The sequence below is a fragment of the Neophocaena asiaeorientalis genome, unplaced genomic scaffold (assembly GCF_003031525.2).
Source record: "Neophocaena asiaeorientalis asiaeorientalis breed wild unplaced genomic scaffold, Neophocaena_asiaeorientalis_V1.1 scaffold437, whole genome shotgun sequence".
NCBI classification, from domain to species: Eukaryota; Metazoa; Chordata; class Mammalia; order Artiodactyla; family Phocoenidae; genus Neophocaena; species Neophocaena asiaeorientalis.
Genome location: NW_020173375.1, coordinates 4,243,841 through 4,269,013, shown reverse-complemented (window position 1 = coordinate 4,269,013; position 25,173 = coordinate 4,243,841). Strand labels below are relative to the sequence as shown.

General features: G+C 39.8%; 1 protein-coding gene across 1 annotated transcript in view; it reads left to right on the top strand.

Moving 5' to 3' along the window:
* The window catches only part of TMEM108 (transmembrane protein 108), a 360,574-nt gene that overhangs the window by 104,960 nt on the left and 230,441 nt on the right, over window positions 1-25,173 (top strand). The gene's annotated exons all lie outside the window — the stretch shown is intronic.

Below are 25,173 nucleotides of genomic sequence, written 5' to 3'. Positions count from 1 at the left end.
TATGTATATGCACGTATATGTATATGTGTACGTATGTATATGTAAAACACCATAATAGCTCATAAGAGGGTATTCTCACAAGGTTATTGTGATGGTAAGAGGGAGCTGGAGGTAAACTGGGTGTCCTCCGCTAGGAAAGTGGTTCCAATTTAGTTGAATGAACATAAAGGAGTATTGTGCATCTGTTAGAAGCAATTGATTAGATGAACATTTATCAACATGACTGGATCTTAAGGACATAGTGCCAAATGTAAAAAGTAAGAAAAATGAGATACAGTATAAAACCATTTCCCCAAGTTAAAATGAATGCCCACAAAATGATACTCATTTTGTAAGTGCACAAAATGAGGCTCTCTGCTTTCAAGCTTATACTCTTAGTAGAAATGAAGGGAGGTACAAAAGAGGTACCAGTTAAACCCTTCAGAGTGGTTGGATGAGGGATGAGGGGGAGAAGTGGGGAGATAAAAAGGGGAATAATAAATAAAGCAAAGAGAACCTTGCAAGAACAATAATAGTGTGCCATAAACAGGATAACGATTAACTCAACCTCCTGAAAAGGAAAAAAGTTAGAAAATACAAGTCAGCACTAAACAAGAAAATAAAATTATGCATAATTCCATTTACAGATAACTGTTAAAACTTCAGTGTGCATTCTTCTAGTATTTTATATGCATGTATGTGTATATGTGTATTTTATATAGCACACATATTTTTATTTACAAAGTAAATGAAATGTACTCTTTTTTTTATACCCTAGCTATGAAGAGGTACTAAGTTATCTCTAAAATGCCTTCCAATTCTAAGATGCTCTCCCTTCAGGGTGAATACCATCTCATCAAATTCAAATTTTAAACTGACTTGTGTTCAGCATAACCCAAAATATGTTTGCTAAAGACTCAGTGTCAACCATGAGATACTTAGTGCATTCAAAGGAAAATATATCTGCATTTGTATTTAATTCAAAAAGTATTTACTTTGGCTTGATTGCTAAAGATCATTTAAGTGCACTCAGACCATTTCACAGGCTGACAGTTTAAGGTTGGATCACAGTATCAGAGTGTTAATTCCAAATGCAACAAGTGAGGTTAAAAGTTGGTCTAATGTAGCAGGGAACCTTCCCATGTGAGTGACTGAATGGCTTTTAATAGGCTAGAGCTGAACACGAGGCTTGTGGGAGCTCAGTTCCCCGACCAGGGATCGAACCCGGGCCACGGCAGTGACAGCACCGAATCCTAACCACTATGCCACCAGGGAACTCCCTGAACAGTTTCTGATGACTGTTTAAAAACAAGTAAATCGCGCTTCCCTGGTGGCGCAGTGTTTGAGAGTCCGCCTGCCGATGCAGGGGACACGGGTTTGTGCCCCGGTCCGGGAAGATCCCACATGCCGTGGAGCAGCTGGGCCCGTGAGCCATGGCCGCTGAGCCTGTGCGTCCGGAGCCTGTGCTCCACAATGGGAGAGACCACAACAGAGAGAGGCCCGCGTACCGTGAAAAAAACAACAACAAGTAAATCAGTGAATAATAGAGTTCTGAACCTTTAGTCTCTGTTTTGTATGTGGACTGTGAGCAACCTTTAATGAAGAGTACATTCCTCTCTGCCAGAGACAAAAGTACACAGAAGTCTCTCCAGGCCTCTTGCAAAAGCAAACAGAAACCTCCCAAGGGAAACTCAGATTTCAAATCATTGCACTGAGAGCAATAATGGAGTGCCCATTGGCTATTGTTGCTATGGTAATCATTGCTGACCTCACAGGTCCTTCCTAATGATATTCTCAACAGGTTCACTAGTAGTATTTGCGCGCTCTCTCTCTCTCTCTCTCTCTCTCTCTCTCTCGTGTGTGTGTGTGTGTGTGTGTGTGTGTGTATCTCTAGGTCTGTTTGTTTGCTTGTGGCTAAGTTGTCATGTTTTACTCTGAATCCAAAGTCAGAAGGTAGCCGGCATCAATGCCTTGCCCCTAATAAATGCTAAATGAAGATTTGTGAGGCTGGATTCAGTGCACTGGGTTTGGAAAAAAAAATCAAAGTTATGAGGAGTTTAACAAATCTCTGCAGTTCTCAAAGTGTAATCCTGGAAATCCATGTTGCTGGCTCCCTTCTCTTGTGAACAGTTCCAGCTGCTCATTAGAGTAATCAGCAAACGTGAGGCTTGCAACTCTCCAAACTGTAAAAGCCAGGAGGGAGTAGCTATTTTAAAACTGCTTTCTTTAGGATTTATCAGTAAGCTTTTCTGGGGGAGGGAGCAGCATGGACTTAACAGGCTACTGGCTACTCACCAGGTTGCCTGGTCTCTGGGGTTTGCTTCATAGTGGTTCTCACAGCCAGCTGAGCGTAAGCCCTTCTTTGGGACACTGGTGCCATCCAGGTGTGGGAATCACTCAATGGTATAATATTAAGACTGTTTTAAGACTTTCCAATCCTGAGATTTCCCCAAACCTGAACTGTTATTATAATTTTATCAGATTTTTGCTATGCCTCCAATGAAAACATGATTCCCCCCCCCCATAGTAATATATTACTTATGGTTGTAGAGTATCATGAGCCTTATATGGAATCATTCTTTCCAAAAAGAAGGGAAGGAGAACATCCAAAGTTTGGAGGTAATTTTTTTTTTTTTTTTTTTTTTGCAGTACGCAGGCCTCTCACTGTTGTGGCCTCTTCCGTTTCGGAGCTCAGGCTCCAGACGCGCAGGCTCAGCAGCTATGGCTCAAGGGCCCAGCCGCTCCGCGGCATGTGGGATCCTCCTGGACCAGGGCATGAACCCGTGTCCCCTGCATCGGCAGGCGGACTCCCAACCACTGTGCCACCAGGGAAGCCCTGGAGGTAATTTAATTAAGCATTTTTGTTAAGTTTTGTGTTTGCTAAATGCGTTTCAGTTGGCTCTCATTTACCCTACAAGCCTAGTCACTCCTGGCCCCAGTGTCCCTCTCAACTTTACTAAGAATTAAACATTCGCAACAACAGGTAATTTTCTTTGGACATTGTCCCCAAACCATGTTTTTCACTGGCAGAGAAGATGCAGATAAAGGGTAGGTACTCCCCTCCACCCACTCTCCCACTCCATTCAGCACCCTGATATTATTCAGCAGTCCTTTTCTGCTTTGTATGCACAGACAGAGCCTCTTGTGATAAACGTGCATGAACAGAGGAGTATAAACACTCATTTAAAAATAAATTGAGATGTAGTTGGCTGCAGCCATCTGACAGAGCCCTGGATCTCTCTTCTGCAATGTCATCCATTTGTAGCCCATTAATTCATGGTCTTTAATAATTTTTTCGAGGTAAGTCTGAAGTTTACTTTGTTTTATCTATGAAGAAAGGACCCACTGAGCAAATGAATAGTGTAAATAAATGTGACAAGAAACATATTAACCTGCTTAAGAGAAAGGGCTGTTTTCAAATGCCTTACTTGCATCTATTTGCATCCTAACTATGTACTGATTATGAGCGATTCTAGTCGTCAAAGTAGTCCTCCGAGGATTTCTACTTGGTAATACTTAGCATTTAATTTGAATTACTCTAATAAAACTCCACTTCTTTAAAACTCGTCCATAATTCAATATTGTCACACAGATCTTCCTTCCATCAGTATGAATTTGTTGTAAGGTATTATTGTAATTAATTACATGCTTCTAAATTCCTTGGAAACTGGCTGGTACAATTACATCTTTGAACAAGACTTTCAGTTTCCCTTGGTTTCTTAAGATAAAAATGTCTTGACACTTAAATGGTATTGCTAAGTTTGGCTGCAGAGAAGAGTTGCCTGTAGAAGCCAATTAGGGAAGTAGGTAATTAGTTATGTCCACTATGACTGAATTTTAGTCCATGTAGGAGGCCAACTTCTTCCCCTGAAAACTTGGTTAGATTTCTGTAATTACATAAACAAACCTTTATTCATAAAACAACTTCTGCCCTGTGCCTTACCTGTAGTGAACACTGAGTTAATACTTGATGAATGAAGGTATGAGGATACATACATCTTTGGGGTTTTCCTTTTTCTTTCATATAGACTGTCTTAATATTAAGCAGTCTGTATTACGATAGGAACTCTGCAAGAGGATTGTGTTGAAAGCACTGCCTGTGTTCATCCCATCCCTCCATTTACCCATCTTTCAAATATTTGGGGGGGAACCTACTCTGGAACCAGTCAGGCATAGCGAAGAGACAGAGTCTCTGCCCCCGTGCATATCATATTCAGTGTACAAGCCTCTTAACGTTTAGTAGAGAGATTGGTAGTGTTTTGCCTCTCACTATATTCAGAGTTGCTGTATACTTGGTCCAAGTCCTATCCCAGCCATCCTTCTGTGGTTATTGCTTTGTGCCTGATTGGGCCACTAGTTACAAGGCAGGTGCTATGGGCAATAGCTTATTCCTACTTTATGTTTGTGTTTTATATTTTTCACTGTATGCTGCAATTATGTAACATCTAGGGACTCTCCAGTACTAGGGATCCACAGTTCTAAGTAAATAAAGTAGCTTTGTACTAAAGTTTATAGCTAATATTTTTGAGCATTTACTCTATGCCAGACACTCTTCTGAGAACATCTCGTATGTTCTCTCATTTAATCCCCAGAGTATCCATGAAGTGAGTGTTATTATTATTTTCATTTTACAGATAAGGAAACTGAGTCACACAGGGATAGACTTGTATAAGAGTTTCACAGAAGCAAACTCTTCCTTTCTTTAATAGTAAGACCATTTTGGCATCCCCAGGTTTTTCAGATTGTTTCCACATGTTACGTCACTTGATCTGGCACATCCATCCCCATTCATTTACGTGGGAGAAGTGAGGCAAATGAGGGTGAGTCTCTTCTTTCCATGGTTCTGCAGGTCAAGGACTGTAGTACTTAACCCAGGGCTTCTGAATCCTGGTCCAAGACTCTTCCTCCTTCTTTCTACTCACCTGACCAGAAGTCTAATGAAGACTTGGGCCTCTCAGTTGTCATGAGAGATTATGAACCTTGGTGACTTTAAGCAGTTATTGGGAGAACATTATTATGTAATGTGTTTCATATCTACTCCATTTAGTTGAGGATCTAGTACCAACTCCCAACTTTTTTTTTCTGCTCCTTTGTTGTATTAATATTTGGAACCTACCCTTAACAGTTCTAGCGTAAAAAGCCAGTTCTGTGCCCAGGGAATCAATGCTACTTGGGAAATAAATCATATAGTTTGCTCTAGCTAAAAGGAAAAAACTCCCACAAATTTATCTGTCATTTTGATTCATTCTTTCATCCTTTGTAGTACATTTTCAGGGTCTCAGAGAAGCTGCTCTGTCTATAAAGGTGCTTGTTGAAGCATCTTGTTTTACATGTGATCAAAATGGAGAGAGCACTTCTTTTGACAGGAAACTTCACTTCTTGTTACTGAAAACCGTCACAACAGTCATTATGTCTGGCTTTCAGACATTTCCTGGAGTTAGGAGAACAATAGACAGTTAAAATCGCAGTGTCAAGAGCATTCTGGGGTTTTATAATGAGTACCACAGGAAAGTTTTTCTCTTGAGTTTGTAAGAAAAAGGTAGCAATATTTGGGAGGCTGGAATAATGTGGAAATGAATTTTAATGCTGTATTGTTTAAAATGGAGTGTTATTTCTAACCTTTGGAAGTTGAAAAAATTAATTTTATACCATGGTTCTCATTTGCTTGTTACTGAGTTGAAAGTGACTAAGGGAAATTTCTCTTCAGCTCTCCCTCTCTGCATTTTAAGTACTCTCCCAAAGAAGACACATTTTCGTCTTTCTGACTTTTTATTTGATTAAACATCATTTAGACTTCTTGGATCCAATTTATTGGTTCTTAATTTTTATATATGTTCAGGGCTTCTGAGGCTTATGATTTCTAATTTAGCAGCAGGAGTTATTTCTCTGCTTCCTCCTCTCCTCCAACTCCAAATAACAAACAAAAAGACTCAAGCGTTAGGAAGAGATGTTTATTTTGGCTTATTTTTTGTGTATTGCAATGTGTTTTTCACAATTTTTACCTTAATTTACATAGCTCTTATAGGCTTTCTTAATTTCTAATCATTTTGATATATTTACTGTTCAGCACATTAAAAGCACAGGCTTTGTAAACAATATATATGAGCTGCTGCTTCCACTTCTGCAGCTTCTCAGTTACCACAGCAGCTGTGGATGGTTTAAGAGACTCCTGTATTAGTTACATGGTATATAACTGAATGGTAAAAATAACGTGCTGGCTTTATTTTTTTTAAACTAATAATATGAAAGCAGTTATGAATTATTAACATTTTTAAAGTATAAGACTTACTTTGTTTTAAGATTAATCAACATTTTAAAAAGCTATAAAGTGAAAATAAGTCTTCCTCCCTATTCTCTGATTCCTAAGTATCATTATTTAAAGGTAACTAGTGTTAAAGTTTCTGCATATCCTTCCGGAAATGATCTAATGTTCTATTCATCTACACACACACACACATAAATATACATAAATACATATACATATATACACATAACACATCTATACTTACGTATGTATATATGGAAACGTATATGTATTCTGTTGTGAAATATGTTTTTCTTAGCAATATGTCTTAGATATCTGCCCATATCAGTACCTACCTCACTTTAATGGCTATATAGTATTCCATTGTCATGGCATGCCATAATTTAACTTACCTTCTATTTATCAGCATTTGGGTTGTTTCCAGATTTATCCTGTTGCAAACAATGCTGCAATAAATATCTTTGGACATATCTTTTCACATTTTTTGGTAAATATATTTGTAGGATACATTCAAAGCAGGGGGATTACTAGTGAGAGTGTGTGCATTTTTAGTGTCACTAAATAGTGCAACTTGTCCTCCAGAATTACTGTGTCAATTTATACTTTCACCAACAATATATAATATGTTTCACTTCAGTAAATGCTCACTGAGTACTTACTATGTGTCTTCACTAAAATAGGATCTCAGGATAAAAATTGTCCTTGTCAAGTCATGAAAGTGAATAAAAAGCCCCTACCAGGGTCAACTTTTCTGTTCTTGGCCTAAATTGGCAACTCCCCCCTTCTGCATCAGTGGCCTTGCTTTCCTTGTGGAAGGCAGTAGCTTTTGTTTTCCTCCAGGATCTGACGTGATGATCTTGTCAATTGCTTTCAGGAGCTAGGATCCACTGTTGGCCTCTGTTCTGAAGCGTTACCAGGCAAGCACAGAATTCTATCAGCAGAACAGCACAAAGGCAGGAGAAACACAGTTTATTCATTGTAGAAACCTCTTTGTCCTTCACCTCTGTGGGTTCTCAGAGAAAGTAATAAATACCAACTATTTCTTCGAATTCATTGAGGGGGAAAATATGGATCAGTCATTTGGGACCATGTTGGTTTCTGATACCAAAATTACCTAAATGAGTAAAATATAATCTGTAAGTTAAAATACCTGGTTGCTAGTCTGTTAAGTAAATCAATAAGTCAATAGGAGGGTCCTAAGTACACAACGTAATGTATGGATAAACCTGGTTTTCTGAATGGAGGCAAATGTACTGATAATTCAACTCTTATAGCTGAGGATGAACAAGATCTCCGGTTCTCTAAGAACTGAAATTTCCCTAGATCTAGCCCAGAGTGAACGCCTTAGAGCTGCCCACTCATGGGCCATTGCCTTGAGCCTGTGGGTAAAATCCCTGCGGCAAGAGGAGGCTGCAGTTTGCCCAACAGCTGTGTGTGCTCCAGGCCAGTACCCAGCGAAGCTGACTTGGCAGCTGCTCTTTCCGAGGCCAACCCCTCCAGCCCCTGCGTGTGCTCTGAAAGATAAAGAAGAAAAAAGTAAGCCCCTTTAGAGAGGTTGGAACAGGCTAGTAGTTGCTAGGCAAGTTAAAGTAATTCAGTGTCCTTGCCAAACGTCTGCCATGCAAACAGGGAACTTTCAGGGAAGGGAGTGAGATGGTGGGGCATGTTGGTTGCCATAGGAATGTTTCCCTGAATGGAACAAGACCACAGAGTGGAGAGAGCAAGACGGCTGCATCTATGGGTCTTTCTGCTTGGGAATGGGAGCCCAGAGTGGGCGGTGGAGCAGAGGTAAGCCATGGGGAGGAAGGGGCTAAACCCAGAAAACGTTCTCTAAGGCTAAGGGTGTGGGAAAGGTAGAAGGACGGTGCATCCTGTGAAGGGAGGACGGCCCCAGCAGATGAGACCCTAGATGCCCTGTGAAACTAATGGCTTCTGAAGCTAAAAACAGTTAGGAGGAGTAAGAATAGTTTAACTCAGGAAAATTATGTGATGAACTTCTATGCTATTCTGAAGATCTGAGACTTGGAGAAATTACAATCTAGAATTAATTCAGGGAGAATTCTGATTACAGTCTGGAATAAACCCAGGTTTAAATTTGATGTAGATTTAAATTAGTGAAATTTAGTGGGAAGATACTTAATTTGAAGGTATTTTTTAATTTATGTAAATATTATATCTTTAATTCATAAAACAAAGGTAGTGATTAAAGATTTGTTATTTAATTACGCTGCTATATTAAGTTCTGTTTTTTTTTTTTGCGGTACGCGGGCCTCTCACTGTTGTGGAGCACAGGCTCCGGACGCGCAGGCTCAGCGGCCATGGCTCACGGGCCCAGCCGCTCCGCGGCATGTGGGATCCTCCTGGACCGGGACATGAACTTGTGTGCCCTGCATTGGCAGGTGGACTCCCAACCACTGGGCCACCAGGGAAGCCCAAGTTCTGTTTTTACAGGGGGAGAAAAAGCACAGTTGACCAAGTTGTGTGCTACTGGTATCAAACCTTAAAGAGACCCTCTGAGGTGAGCTTACTAATCCATTAATAAGCACCTTACACATCTGGTGGCAGCTTCCAGAATGACAGCTCAGAGTCCAAGCAGAAACCACAGCTTTTAGCTTTTTCAACTGTTGAACTATGAATGTGCTATTTAACTTCTCTCTGATAGATCAGTTTCCAGCTCTTAAAATGGATGTGAGAGCTAATCCTTGCCTCTCTGGAATGTTGTGAGCATGGATGCTGCTGTCATTGAATACAATTTCTGGGGGTGGTAGAAGATCCCGAGGTTCCTATGATGATAATGATAGGCTTAGTTTTTTGTGGGCTTTTTTGCCTATATCTTTTTTTTTTAAACATCTTTATTAGAGTATAATTGCTTTACAATTGTGTGTCAGTTTCTGCTTTATAACAAAGTGAATCAGTTATACATATACATATGTCCCCATATCTCTTCCCTCTTGCGTCTCCCTCCCTCCTACCCTCCCTATCCCACCCCTCTAGGTGATCACAAAGCACCGAGCTGATCTCCCTGTGCTATGCGGCTGCTTCCCTCTAGTGATCTGATAGGCTTAGTTTGTCATAGTGATTTAGGTCAAAGATATTCTGGGGTTTTTTTAGGTTAAAATCTTAAGGGGAACTTTCTTTAGCTGATAAAGTTTTGCTTGTACATGTGAAATATAGATAATTATTATCATTTGCCATATATTTGATTTTTGTGTTCAGAGGGTATTTAAAGTAATTTCTTCTTTAGAATATATGTATGTGGGCTTCCCTGGTGGTACAGTGGTTGAGAGTTCGCCTGCCGATACAGGGGACATGGGTTTGTGCCCCGGTCCGGGAAGATCCCACACGCCGCGGAGCGGCTGGGCCCGTGAGCCATGGCCGCTGAGCCTGCACGTCCGGAGCCTGTGCTCCGCAACGGGAGAGGCCACAACAGTGAGAGGCCCACGTACCGCAAAAAAAAAAAAGAATATATGTATGTGTATATATTGGGATTATATGTAGTTGTTTCTTTACTATTAATGTGATTTCTTTTTTGGGTCATGTAAAAACAGAATAACAGAACGTGATATTTATTATAAAATATTTGAATTATAGAGATGCATAAATACAAAGGATGCCATATGACCTACATTAGGGGTTACTGTTCTGTTTCAGAGCTCACTCCCTTCGTCAGTGTCTTGGTCTGCAATTTTAGTGTCGTTTTTACCTTAATTGGTCAGATACTGGTTGATTGACATAAATTAATCTGAGGCTTGTAAACCAAATGTCAAATTTTAATTTACTGGGAGAGTGTAATTAGAAAGACTATCTTTGGACTTCCCTGGTGGTGGTTAAGAATCCGCCTGCCAATGCAGGAGACACAGGTTTGATCCCTGGTCTGGGAAGATCCCACATGCTGTGGAGCAACTAAACCCGTGTGCCGCAACTACCGAGTCTGCGCTCCAGAGCCTGCAAGCCACCACTGCTGAGCCTGCATGCCACAGTTACTGAAGCCCACATACCCCAGAGCCTGTGCACTACAACTACTGAGCCCACGCACCACAACTACTGAAGTCCACGCTCCTAGAGCCGGTGCTCCGCAACAAGAGAACCCACTGCAGTGAGAAGCCCGTGCACCGCAATGAAGAGTAGCCCCCCCTCGCTGCAACTAGAGAAAGCCCACGTGCCGCCAAAAGTAAAGAGAGGGAGGGAGGGAGGAAGGGAGGAAGGAAGGAAGGAAGGAAGGAAGGAAGGAAGGAGAAAGGAAAGGAAAGGAAGGAAGGAAGGAAGGGGAAAGGAAAGGAAAGGAAAGGAAGGAAGGAAGGAAGAAGAAAGGCAAGGAAGGAAGGAAGGAAGGGGTGTATATCTTAAAAAAAAAAAGACTATCTTTGGACTCTTCAGACAGTATAACCTTTCCCTAGTTTGATCTTGACAAAGAAGCCAAAATATCTACTGGTTATGATGTTTTTTTAAAAATGATATTCTTACCTAGACCTTCTAGAATCTAAGCAGCACTATCTAATAAAAATATAATGTGAACCTCAAATATAAACCTTCTACGTAATTTTAAATCTACTCATAGCCACTTAAGAGTAAAAGGAAACAGGTAAAATTAATTTTAATATATTTAACCAAATGTATACTGAAATTACCTCTCTCACTGTTGTGGCCTCTCCCATTGTGGAGCACAGGCTCCAGACGAGCAAGCTCAGCGGCCATGGCTCACGGGCCCAGCCGCTCCGCGGCATGTGGGCTCTTCCTGGACCAGGGCACGAACCTGTGTCCCCTGCATCGGCAGGCAGACTCTCAACCACTCTCAGCGACACCAGGGAAGCCCTGAAATTACCATTTTTAACAGTAATTAATATAATTATTAATGAGACATTTTTTTCATATTAAGTCTTGAAATACAGTGTACATTTTTCATTTATAGCACATCTAAATTTGGACAGTAAATTTTCACAGAAAACATATGATCTGTATTTAGATTAAAATTTACAGTTGAAAAGGTGGGTTCACATACCCAAGTCATTCCAAACATGCATATCAATTTTCCATTAACTGAATCATTGTCTATTTCTAAATTTAATTTAACTAAAGTTAAGTAAAATTTAAAACAGGATTCAGTCCCTCTGTGTCCCTGGCCATGTTTCAAGCACTCAGTAGCCTTGGCTAGTAGTGGCTGCCGTACTGGACAGCATAGAGAGGACTGTTTTTCTCCAGCTTCCTTTCTTTACTCCCACATACCTCAGATTGTTAGACCTGTCTGAGAAGTGTAATGGAGAGAATCTCACTTCATAAACATGGAACTACAAAGAGTTTACATTCTTAAAAGGAAATTTTCATTCAAACTATCAGTATATTAGAACCTGCCTGGCAAGGAGTTGTCTGTCTGGTTGACCCTACTTTCTCCACCCTTCTCCCAGACATACCCACATTGTCTTTCCAACAGATAAAAACATGCCAACATTGACAGCATGCCTCACTCAGGCTCCTCTGGGCTTGTCCTCCATGCTGGCTCGTTTCCATTACATCAGTGTATTTCCTGGTTATAGGCCCTCCGTTATCTTTCTCATTGTTTCATTCTCCACATTTGGCTCTAATTTTTGTCTTAGTGAAGGATTCAAATGTTCAAATTCCAGTTTAGTTCTTAATTAAGGTCGTAGTGTTTGATTTATGTTAATTTGAATAAGGAACTTTTCCTCCTCTGCCCCTTGCTCCAGACTTCTAGAGTGGCTGGGCCAGGACCCTCCCGTCTACCCATGCAAGTATTTTTCTTTGTGCAAATCAGGGTTCTTCAGTATGGTCACCTGTAGTTAGACCTGTTAACCTTTAAGAACCTCACTTTTCCCCTAGGCAGGAGGAATTAAGAAATATGTAGATATGGGGTAGGTAGGTAATGACTTGGAAGACAAAGACCCCCCCCTTAGTCTTGCCAGAATATTTTGCCCTGCACCTTGCTTGGGTCTGAACCTTGTTTGGCACATAGCATGATAGACCCCATCACCAGGAGGTTATAGAGCACAGAGTTCATCAGTTCCTGTTGGGTACCTGCCACTCTAAAGGGACATTATCGATGATACTGTTGAAATTCACCCTTCATGTTCTGGAACGTATAAAGTGAAAGCTACTTACAGAGCCTTTCCAGAACTAGGAAATAATGTGTTATCCAAGACAGTAATGAGTCCTCCCTAGGAAAGAAAGCTAGCTCAGAAATTCAGCCTGTTGAGTCATTTTGAACTGTTTTGAGTAGGAGTGCACATTGTTCCCCTTCCTCATTACCATCAGAATCAAATAATTTTTAAATAGGACTTTGTGGAATGATTATCTGTGACAGCAGGAAAACCTTGGATGCCAATCCCTAGTCTATGAGCTGTGAGAGGTGTGACATCAGGAAAGCCATTGGCTTGCTGTGGGCCTCACTTCTCACCTGTCAAGTGAGAGTGTTAGACCAGGTGGTCTTGAGGCATCTGTCAGCTATCACATGTTTTGATCATCTCGGCTAATCCCACAGCTTCCCAGATGAAGAACCAGAGGCCTGCAAAGTCACTTCCTGAGATCATGTAGCAAGTGGGGGGCAGGTTTCTGGTTCTCAATCATGTGTTTTGTGTACCCCAGGAGCTTCATCTTGCACTTAGAGGCTGAGCATGAACCAGATGAAGATATCCAGAAGGGTGGCTTGTTCTGTCTTTCCCCATAACATCATTTTGGCTGCTCATACTTTGAGGTTACTGGCCAAAACCTCTAAAACCCCTGGGTTACCTGTTTTTTGCCACCTTCAGTAATTCAGTTCAGGCATCTCTGTGGTATAAAGTCCCCCAGTGACTTCTAAATGAAAAGATAAATATCAGTTCTTTGTTGCTGAAGATGCATGATAATAAAGGAAAAAGCAGCAGCTGGAATGCAGAGTCAACTTTGCTCAAATATTTGCCATTTAAACAACAGCTAAAACAAAGCAAAGCAGAACAGAGGGCCACAGTGAAGTGCTCCTGTTCAAGTTCCCGGTGTGGGCTGGAGGCCTACTTCCAAGTGTTGGAGCAGCGCTCATAGGTAGGAAGCTGAGCCTGACTTTCTCTGGATGGCTACTTTTAGCAGGCAAATGCAGGGCCTTTATACTCCTTTAGGCTGGCATTCAGTTTTAAAAAGAAACCAAACAGAGGTGTCAAGGAAAGGAAACTTACTGATTTCCTATTAGCTGTACGAAGCATGCTAAATATTTCTATATATTGTCTCATTTAATTCTATAACCACCCTACAAGACAGATAGGTATTATTTCCATTTTACAAATCAGTAAAAATACTCAGAAAAGTTATGTAGCTTGCGTAGAGTCACATAGTAAGTGAGCAAGGATTTTATTTGGCTCTAAAATCTGATTACTTTCTACGAATTCCACTAACATCCAATAGCAGTGATTTCACTTTGGTTCCACTGAGTTTGAGGAGGACACCTAATGCTGTGCTGAAGATACCAACATAAATAGACCAAAATGAAAGGGAGATACAGTAATGGGGTAAATTTCATTTATAAGTAGAGGTTGTTAACCTGCATCTCAGAGATCCTTTGAAGATACTGAAAGCAAAAATATTAAAGAATTTTTTTTAAATAATAGGTTTATAAAGATACCCACTAATCACAATCATTGATCAGTGGCAAAAGATCAATGGTAATCCTAAATCAGATTTAACTTTCAGCGGTGGTGCTTGCTACTTTTTGGGTAAAATATCGTACCATCATTTTGGTTTTTAAGAAGGCATGTTTGGGTCGGTGGTTCTCAGTCTTTTATCCTTTGGGTACATGAGAGGATGATATTTGCATTCAATGTCCTTCCCATAGATATGGATGACAACAGTTATCTGGTGCTGCACAACAAAGTTAGTGTCTTAAAACAACAACTATATTTATTTTGCTCACAGATCTGCAATTTGGGCAGGGCTTAATGTGGACTGTTCATCTCTGCTCCACTCAGCATCAGCTGCATTGTCTTGGAGGCGTTAATCATCTGAAGCTCACTCACTTATATGTCTGAAGCCTGGGCTGGGAAGACTAGAACAGCTGGGCTCCTCTGGCATCTCTATTTCTTTGTGGTCTCTCCAGCATGACTGCTGCAGGGTAGCCAGACTTCTTCTGAGCTAGCTCAGTGCTCTCAAAGCACATGACCCAAGAGAAAAAGTCAGGCAGGAACCTTATCTTTTATGACCCACCCTAGGAAATCACACAGCATCCCTACAGTGCATTCTGTTCATTGAAACAGTTACAAAGGCTGGGCAGGTTCAATGGGAAGGGAAATAGATTCCATCTCTTGATAGGGAAGTGGAAAGTTTCTGGGAGAGCATGTGGAACAGGAAATACAGCAGTAGCCTTTTTTGGAAAATACAGTCTGCTACACAGATAAGCCAGGCTATGGGTTATATGCTGATGCCTAAGCCAGATGTATCTCTGGACATTTCTCACCCACCCAAGGGAGCATATTGGTATGCAAATGAAATATAATTTATTTCCCTTTAATCCAACCCACCATAATTCACAGTCTTCAAAAAAGTAAATCATCTGCAAAATTTTGGTGCTCTCTCTACCGTTAGAAACAAATTACTTGTTAAACATGAATGCATTGGGCTAATGAGGTAGATAGGTTATTCTCCCTAAATTTTCCGTCATTGTTGAGCCTATGCCTGTTCAATGTTCCTGAATTGTCATCATATTTCTGCTTTTCTACCTTGCGCGCAGAGGTAAACAGCCGAATATTTATATAAACACCTTTGCATAGAAACCTTTCCATTTAAAACTAAAAAGTAGAGAGAGTTACACTTAAAACTGAATGTTTCCTGAAGGGGTTTATTCTAGAATTTTATAACATCTGCTGCCTCCTCTTTGGGAGATAAAATGATTATTCAAGACACATTTCTCAAAGTTTACAAAATTAGTATCTTCTCTCAAGCGCTACTTGTAAAATGTGGGAACGCTGTGGCGTGGCACACAACAGACTTATGTACTTTTTGCATTAATTGGACTAAGTTTGTTCTAGACCTTTTTTAAAACTGTAAAGTATTTCATCCATATTAAAGAGAATATAAAATTTATAGGTACGGTTTAAAGAACTAGAAACATGAATACTTGTGTACACACCATCCAAATTAAGAAGTAAACTATCACCTTCCTTATCCCCTGGAGGTCAAACCATCTTGACTTTTGTGTTAATCATCCCCTTTCTTTCCTTTATAGTATTACCATATCTATAGTAAAATCCTTTATTTGTTTGGATCTTCATCCAGTGCTTTTCACTTCAATTAAAAATATTTTATATAAAAAACTTGTACATCTTTTGTTAGTTTTACAGTTGACCCTTGAGCAACATGGGTTTGAACTGTGCAGGTCCACTTATATGTGGATTTTTCCCAATAAATATGTGCTCCAATATTACACAATCTGCAGTTGGTTGAATTTAAAGATGTGGAACTGTGGATACAGAGGGCCGACTGTGAAGTTATATTTGGATTTTTGACTGCTCAGGGGTCAATGCCCCTGGCCCTCCTGTTGCTCAAGGGTCAACTGTATTCCTAGGTACTTTATATTTTTGTTGCTGTTGTTAATGGGGTCATTCTGATTATTGCCAAGTATGAACATACAGTTGATTTTTATGTATTCGTTTTGTGAAAGTCACATTTGCTAAATCTCACTACAGGCATACTCATTTTATTGTGCTTCACTTCATTGCACTTCACAGGTATTGCGTTTTTTACAAATTGAAAGTTTGTGGCAACCCTGTGTCAAGCAAGTCTACGGGCATTTTTCCAACAGCATTTGCTCACTTGGTGTCTCTGTGTCACATTTTGCTAATTCTGGCAATATTTCAAACTTTTAAATTATTATTATGTTCGTTATGGTGATCTGTGATCTTTCATGTTACTATTGCAATTGTTTTGGGGCACCACAAACTGCACCCAGATAAGATGGTGATAAACGTTGTATGTGTTCTGACTGCTCCACTGACTGGCTGTTCCCCCCATCTCTCTCCCTCTCCTTGGGCTTCTCTGAGACACAACAATACTGAAATTAGGCCAGTTAATAGCCCTATAATGGCCTCTATGTATTCAAATGAAAGGAACAGTTGCTCATCTCTCATTTTAAATCAAAAGCCAGAAATGATTAAGCTTAATGAGGAAGGCATGTAGAGATCCGAGATAAGCTGATAGCTAGGCCTCTTCCACCAAACAGCCAAGTTGTGAATGCAAAGGAAAAGTTCTTGAAGGAAATTAAAAGTGCTACTCCAGTGAGCACAAGAATGATGAGAAAGCAGAACAGCCTTATTGCTAATGTGGAGAAAGTTTTTGTGGTCTGGATAGAAGATCAAGCCAGCCACAGTATCCCCATAAGCCAAAGCCTAATCCAGAGCAAGTCCCTAATTCTGTTCAATTCTGTGAAAGCTGAGAGAGATGAGGAATCTGCAGGAGAAAAGTTCGAAGGTAGTAGAGGTTTAAGGAAAGAAGCCATCTCTATAACATAAAAGTGCAAGGTGAAGCAGCAGGTGGCTACACTAAACAACAGATTTTCCATGTAGACAAAACAGCCTTCTATTGGAAGAAGATGCCATCTAGGACTTTCATAGCTAGAGAGGAGAAGTCAATGCCTGGCTTCAGAGCTTCAAAGGACAGGCTGACTCTCTTGTTAGGGGCTAATGCAGTGCAGGTGGTGACTTGCATTGCATGTTTTAGTGAATATTTAAGTGACATGTTTTAGTGAATATTTTAAGCCCACTGTTGAGACCGACTCTCAGGAAAAAAAAAAAGATTCCTTTCAAAATATGACTGTTCATTAACAATGTACCTTGTTACCCAAGAGTTCTGATGGAGATGTACAGTGAGATTAATGTTTCCATACCTGCTAATACATTATCCAGTCTGTAGCCCATGAATCAAGGAGTAATTTCAGGTCTTATTGTTTAAGAAATACATTTCATAAAGCTATCCCTGCAATAGATGGTGATTCCTATGACAGAGCTGGGCAAAATAAATGGAAAAAATACTGAAGAGGACTCAGCATTCTGGATGCCATTAAGAACATTTGTGATTCATGGGAAGAGGTAAAAATATCAACAGTACAGGAGTTTGGAAGAAGCTGATTCCAATCCTAATGGATGACTATGAGGGGTTCAAGACTTCATTGGAGGAAGTAACTGCAGATATGGTGGAAATAGCACAAGAACTAGAATTAGAAGTGGAACCTGAAGATGTGACTGAATTGCTGCAAATCTCATGATAAAACTCTAACAGATGAGGAGTTGCTTCTTATGGTTGAGCAAAGAGAGTGAGTGGTGTCTTGAGATGGAATCTACTCCTGGTGAACATGCCCTGAAAATTGTTGAAATGATATCAAAGGATTTATATTATATAAACTTAGTTGATAAAGCAGGGGCAGGGTTTGTGAGGATTGACTTCAGTTTTGAAAGTTATGTGGGTAAAATGCTGTCAAACAGCATTACATGCTACAGAGAAATTGTTTGTGAACGGACTAGTCAATCAATGCAGTAAACTTCATTGTTGTCTCATTTTAAGAAATTGCCGGGAATTTCCTGGCGGTCCAGTGGTTAGGACTCCATGCTTTCACTGCCAAGGACCTGAATTCGATCCCTGGTCTGGGAACTAAGATGCCACAAGCCGTGCAGTGCAGCCAAAAAAATAAAATAGAAGGAAGAAATTGCCACGGCCACCCCAGCCTTCAACAGCCCCCACCCTGATCAGTCAGCAGCCACCGACATCGAGGGAAGACCCTCCGCCTGCAGATTAGGACTTGCTGAAGGCTCAGATGTTGGTAGCATTTTTTAACAATAAAGTATTTTAAAATTAAGGTATGTACATTTTTTTAGACATAATGTTATTACATACTTAGACTACAGTATAGTATAAATGTAATTTTATATGCCCTAGGAATCAAAAAAATTCATGTGACTCACCTTATTGTGATATTCACTTTATTGTTTAAATCTTATCTATCCTAACTGATTTTTATCTGCTGAACCTGTCAATTACTAGGAGAATTATATTGCAGTTTCTCTCTCTGGTGATTTGTCCATTTCTCTAGTTACCATGTCAGTTTTTGCTTTGCATGTTTTCAGGTAATATTAATAGATACATGCAGATTTATAATTCTTGTGTTTGTTCCATGTTTTAAGATTGTCTTTTACAGGCAGCGTATAGCTATATTGTTATTTATTCAGTTTAAAAAATATTTACCTTTGGGCTTCCCTGGTGGTGCAGTGGTTGACAGTCCGCCTGCCGATGCAGGGGACGTGGGTTCGTGCCCCGGTCCGGGAGGATCCCACATGCCATGAAGCGACTGGGCCCGTGGGCCGTGGCCACTGGGCCTGTGCGTCCGGAGCCTGTGCTCCGCAACGGGAGAGGCCGCAACGGTGAGAGGCCCGTGTACTGCAAAAAAAATAGATAAATAAAATATTTACCTTTAATTAGAAAGTGGGGTCTTTTGCATTTATTGCGGTTAATGATATATTTAAATTTATTTCTGTCTCGCTATTTTATATACTTTTATTGGTGAATGTTTTCTATTTTTCCCCCCTTTCTTCTTGCTACCTTCTGAAATGATAATCTTTTTCCCATTCCAGCTTTTCCGCCTACTTCTTTGGAGGTTCCGTGCTTTATGTCTACTCCCTTAGTAGCTGTTCTTGCTACTTCAGCAGACGTACTCTAAATTAAAGTTTCTATATAATGAGTATGTTACCACTCATGCTCCAAAATTCAAAGACTTACCTCTCTTCAGCTTCTCTATTCTTCTTCCACAAATTACAGATTTTTCTTATAGTTTTAAATAAAGATTGCTTGGTTTTATCCATCTGTTTGTTGATATTTTCCCTCATTACTTTCTTCCATTTTGAAGTTTTCATCTGCAGTCATTTTCCTTCTTTCTGAAGTATCTCCTTTAGAATTTCTTTTAGTGAGTTTTTTTTTTTATAGTGAACTTTAAACTACATGTCAATGATACAGAGATGAATAAGAAACACTCCCATAAAGTATATAATTTCAGTGTAACTAAGTACAAATTCGAGATTAGGACAATGTGTTGCAAGCACAGAGAGGAGAGGCTAAGTATAAGGAGCAGCGGGGTGGGGAACATCTCAGGAAAGGAGGTGGAGGGCTATGGGTGTGTTCATGGAACATTCATCAGCGCAACAGGCTGGAGCTTAGGAGTGGGTTGGTGCCAGGTGGAGCTAGAGAGGTTAGCTAACTAGCTATTGGGTTGTGGAGAGCCTTTAAATGCCAAACTGAAGGCAACAGAAAGTTGGGGGGGGGTTAAAGCAGTGGGGTGACATGATTAGATGCATTAGTTAGGAGTGAAATGTATGACTGCATGGTGAGCCATGGGTGCAGTAGTCATCTGGGAGGAGGAGGCTGGGTAACTAAACCAAGGCAAAGCAAAGGTAATGAAGAGGAGAAATGAAATTTTAAAAGACACTGACAAGGTAAAAATCTGAATAGCAGATTTGAAGCAGAGAGATTAGAGGATACACTTCAAGGACTGTAACCTAGAGGGCTAGCAGGATTGAGAGCATGGGAGGTGGTGTGCATGTTGGGGGTGTGGTGAAATGCCACTGCAGGGAGAGGATGAGGTTAGTTTGTAACATACAGCATTTGATGTTTTCAGGACAGATGGTGAGTTGGTTTTAGAAGGATCAGTGTTTAATATATTAGGGATATCTCTGTGCTGAGAACTCAGCAACACTTTCTGATTTTAGATCTCTACTTCAGGATGCAAAGGGTCTGTTTTCAGCCATAAATAACATATAATTAAATAATAATTGGATTTCAGTTAAATTTTAGGTCAGGAATTTGAAATGTAGAACTGCCTTCACTGCTCTTTGTAAAATGATTGCTGTTGTGCAGTGCTTGCTCTTGGCTGATGGGACCTCTTGTCAGGGGTCTATTTTTAATCTTAGCACTGTCCACAGGCTGGCAGATGTGACCCAGAGTGTCTAAGAGCATATGGTAAGACAGGAAGGAATGGAAAGGAGACAGACTCAGAGCAAGGGAAGAGGGAAGGGAAAAAAACTTTCATTTAATTAAAAAAAATATTTGCAAGGCTTATGCTTCCTACCTGCTGTTTTTAGCTGGCAAAATCAGATTCTCCCCCTGTAGATTGCCGCCTGGCCTATGATCTCAGATGGGGGCTTTCTTTTCGATGCATGAGTCATCACAGTGATTCAGTGACTTACTCGTCACTTATACATAATGATTGCAGTAGGCACTGCTGAGAGTTGAAAAGAGCTTCTCCCTGCCAGGGTGGTAAGTAGCTTTAATAGCAGGTGTGGTGTGTCAGTCCGGAACCTGAGTGACTCCTTGCCTTCCACCTGGTGCCATAATGGAGTGCTCTGGACTCAGGCATGCAGAGGGCCCCATCACATCCAGACATCCAGGGGAGGGAGCTGGCCAGGTCATTTGGTGGAGGGGGGGAACATGTGCTATAAACTTATGTTTGAGGAGCTGTACTCTATCTGGCAGCATCATGATCTGAAATATTCCTAGCATTTTTATGTTGTTGGTGGTGTCTGACCCATGGGATCCTGATGTGTGGATCAGCTGCTGTTAAAATATCTTATCTTTTAGAAGTGACTCAGGAGGAAAAGTGTCAAGTAAAAGTTATTCATTTCATCCTAGCTGGAAAAAAAAAGAATTTGAGTTGTTAAATTACAGAATGATTCCTATAATTTTTGTTGTTGCTGTCAAAAACTACAAATATAGATTCCTGTATCTGCATTGAGATGGGTCTGTCACTGTTAGCACCTGCCTCTGGGTGGCATTGGTAAGGCAGAAAGTTGGTGACATAGGTGAGCACATACGAAGTGTTTTATCTAATTTACCTAAATTTTACCTAAATTATCTCACTTAATCAATTGTGCAGTTAAGAAAACTCAGAGAAGCTCAGAGAGTAAGTAAACTGTCCAAGGTCACTGAGCAGATACACACTGGCCACAGTTCTAACCCAGGTACAATTAGTGGGAAAATTCACACAACACTGCCTCTGGGCATGTTTTGGTATTTACTTTTTCTCATTTGAGAGAACAGATGTGGTTTCTGTGATAAATTAGCCTCACCCAGGTGTTTTCCCTTGATAGAGATACCATCCCTCTATACCTGCCCCAGGTTCCAGCCTTTTATCCCTAGATGCTGTTTTCAAGTAACAAAAATAGGAAAAAACCTGAATGAGGGGCTTGGTCCACAGTGCAATACCAGCCCTACTGTATTCTTTCCTTTGTACTCTTTCTTGAATGCCTGTTAGGCTATTTGTCAGTGATGTTTAAGCTATTAAAATTTCTGACTGTCCTTATCACAAAGACAGATTAAAGTTCTGAGCAGCAAAGATGTCAGCTGTATAAACACAGAGATTTATTCCTTATTTTTCCTAGCAATTTAAACTTGACTAAATGCCAAGGAAGAACCAAATGTCAAGCTATCAGGAACAACAGGAACGTATAAGGGTTGTTTTGGGAGCAGGTTTCCTTGGTACCAAACTGAAGTAGCTTCCTGCATTCTACCAAGCTTTGGGGAAACAGAGCCTTTAAAGTACATGGAATGTTCTGTTGTCTTCAAGAGAACTTATAATCACTTGCTTGAATAAGCAGAATTTACAATAAGAAAGCTTGAGGACATGCATGGATAGCCTTTTATTATGGAGAGAGGCTGTGTTATAAAGATGAAAATGTTAATACTTAATAGTTTTGAGATGAGAGTTGGAACTGGAGCATATATCTATGTCATAGTCATTTTCCCTGAGAATTACAGGTACCCAACCAAAAGACTGCAGTATTTTTAGCATGGCTTGTCACCCACAAAACACATGAAATGAAGAGCTAGGACCAGGAGTCAGGAGTTACAACAACATGGAACAGAAGGTAAGAGGATCAGTTAAGAGCAATGACCATGAGAGAGATCATCAATTCATAGGACAGATATGATCCATTCTCCAGTGCAGAGTTTATCACCTGTTTGAGAGCCCACAAGGAGTGACTCCTGAGGAGCCCCTACTGGTTCTTTTCCTTCAAAAGAATTCTCAAAAGAAAAGAATAAAACAAAGGGAAGGGAGACTAAATGTAGGAAAAAGCTTGAGGAAGATCTTTATGTATATTTGATACAGGTAGACTGAACTTACCTCACCAGCTTTTAATTTTATGCCAACTTTTTGCAGGTAAATAAATTTCTCCAAAGTGCTAAGGAGCCATTTGTACTAACCTCAGCTGATTGTCTACTAACTTTGTAGAAACTCATGTTCTTAAACGCTCAGAGGCTTTGATTTTACCACCTGTGTAATAAAGGAGGCAATGCAGATGGTCTGTAGTGTTGTATAATTTGTGACCACAGTGGGTGGGTAATAAATGAGTTTAGTTATCTGTTGATGTGCTAGGCGCACAATGAATGACTAGGGGGAGATCAGCCAAGGACAAGTAGCAAGTAGCTCATTAGAGCCCTGGCTGGACTCTGCTGAGCATGCACAACTTTCCAGACCATCAGAGTTAAGGGGGCTCCTGGCCAGGCTCTCTTTGGTTGTTTCCTTCCCTGGATCTCCTTATTAAATTTCTGGCTTGTCTGCCATTTTATTCTTGTCCCAACCAGTATCAAGACCTCAGGCTACTCATGATGTTAGCCTTTCCTGATTGTTTACCACTGAGATAACTATTGCTTCCAACAGTGCCCAGGCAGGAATTTTTCCATGCTCTGCTCCAAATAAAGTCAGCCCCCTGCAGCAGGGAAGCAGAACTGCCAGTTCCCACAGCCCTCTCCATCTACTGAGGCTTGGGTGGAATTTTCAGGTAATGAAGCTTCGTTAGGAGGGTGCAAGGGATAGGAGCAATCTCTGGCTAAAATGTCACAGAATCCCTTCTTAGTGAGACTTAGTAGGTTTTCTTGAGTAAATCTTTAATTAGCTGTATGCCTTTGGCCAGTTTCCAGAATTTTTAAATGGTAGTTTTGTTTTTATTTTTTTATTGAGATATAATTGACGTATAACATTGTATTCGTTTCAGGTATACAACATAATTTGATATATGTATATATTTGGAAATGATTACCACAATGTTTATTTAACATTCATCACCATACATAGTTATATTTTTTTTCTTGTAATGGAGTTTTTAAGATTTACTTTCTTAGCTACTTTCAAATATACAATATGGTATTGTTAACTATAGTCACAATGCTGTGCATTACATCCCCAGAACTTATTTATCTTATACCTGGAAGTTTATACCTTTTCATCACCATGACTCATTTCTCCCATCCCTACCCCACACACATACCCTGCCTTTGGTCACCACAAATCTGTTCTCTGAATTCATGAGTTCATTTTCTTCTTTAGATTCCAAATGTGAGGGATCATACAGTATTTGTCTTTGTCGAATTTCGCTTGGCATAATGCCCTCAAGGTCTATCCATGTTGTCACAAATGGCAAGATTTCTTTTTTTATGGCTGAATAATATTCCATTGTGAGTGTGCGTGTGTATGACAATTTCTTTATGCATTCATTCATCAGTGGACACTTAGGTTATTTCCATGCCTTGGCTATTGTAAATAATGCTGCAATGAACATGGAAATGCAGATATCTTTTTAAATTAGTGTTTTCATTATCTTCAGATAAATACACAGAAGTGGAACTGCTGAATTATATGGTAGTTCTATTTTTAGTTTTTTGAGCAATCTTTACATTGCTTTCTATTGTGGCTGCACCAATTAACATTCCCACCAACAATGCACATCCTTACCAACACTTGTTATTTCTTGTCTTTTGATGATAGCCATTTTAATGGTGTGAGGTGATGCCTCATTGTGGTTTTGATTTTCATTTCCCTTATGATTAGTGATGTTAAACATTTTTTCATGTATCTGTTGGCTATCTGTATGTCTTCTTTGGAAAAATGTCTGTTCATATCTGCCTGTATCAGATTATTTGTCTTTTGCTACTGATTTGTATGAGTTCTTTATACTTTTTGGATATTAGCCCCTTATGAGGTATGATCTGCAAATATTTTCTTCCATTCTGTATGTTGCCTTTTCATTTTGTTGGTGGTTGCTATGCAGAAGCATTTTGGTTTTCTGTAGTCCCAATTGTTTATTTTTGCTTTTGTTGCCTTTGCCTTTGGTGTCAAATCCAAAATATCATTGCCAAGACCAATGTCTAGGAGCTAACCCACTATGTTTTCTTCTAGTTTTATTGTTTCAGGCCTTACGTTTAAATCTTTAATTCATTTTGTATATGGTGTAAGACAGTGGTCCTGTTTCATTCTTTGGCATGTGGCTGTCTAGTTTTTCCAACATCATTTACTGAAGTGCCTGTTATTTCCCCATTGTATATTCTTGGCTCCTTTGTCATGAATTAATTGACCATGTAGGCATGTTTTTTTTTCTGGGCTCCCAATTCTGTTCCATTGGTCTATATGTCTGTTTTTATGCCAATATTATGCTGTTTTGATTACTATAGCTTTGTAGTATACTTTGAAATCAGGAAATATGCTGTCGCCAGCTTTCTTCTTATTTCTCAAGATTGCCTTAACTATTCGGGGTCTTTTATGGTTCCATACAAATTTTAGGACTGTTTGTTCTATTCCTGTGAAAAATGCCATTAGAAATTTGATACGGATTGCCCTGAATCTTCATATTGCTTTGGGTAGTATGAACATTTAATATTCTTCCAGTCCATGAGTATGGACTATCTATTTATTTCTGTATTCTTCAATGTCTTAGGGTTATCAGTATATAGGTCTTTCACCTCCTTGGTGAAATTTATCCCTAGGTATTTTATTCTTTTTTTTTTTAATTTTTTATTATTATTTATTTTTATTTATTTTTAACATCTTTATTGGGGTATAATTGCTTTACAATGGTGTGTTAGTTTCTGCTTTATAACAAAGTGAATCAGTTATACATATACATATGTTCCCATATCTCTTCCCTCTT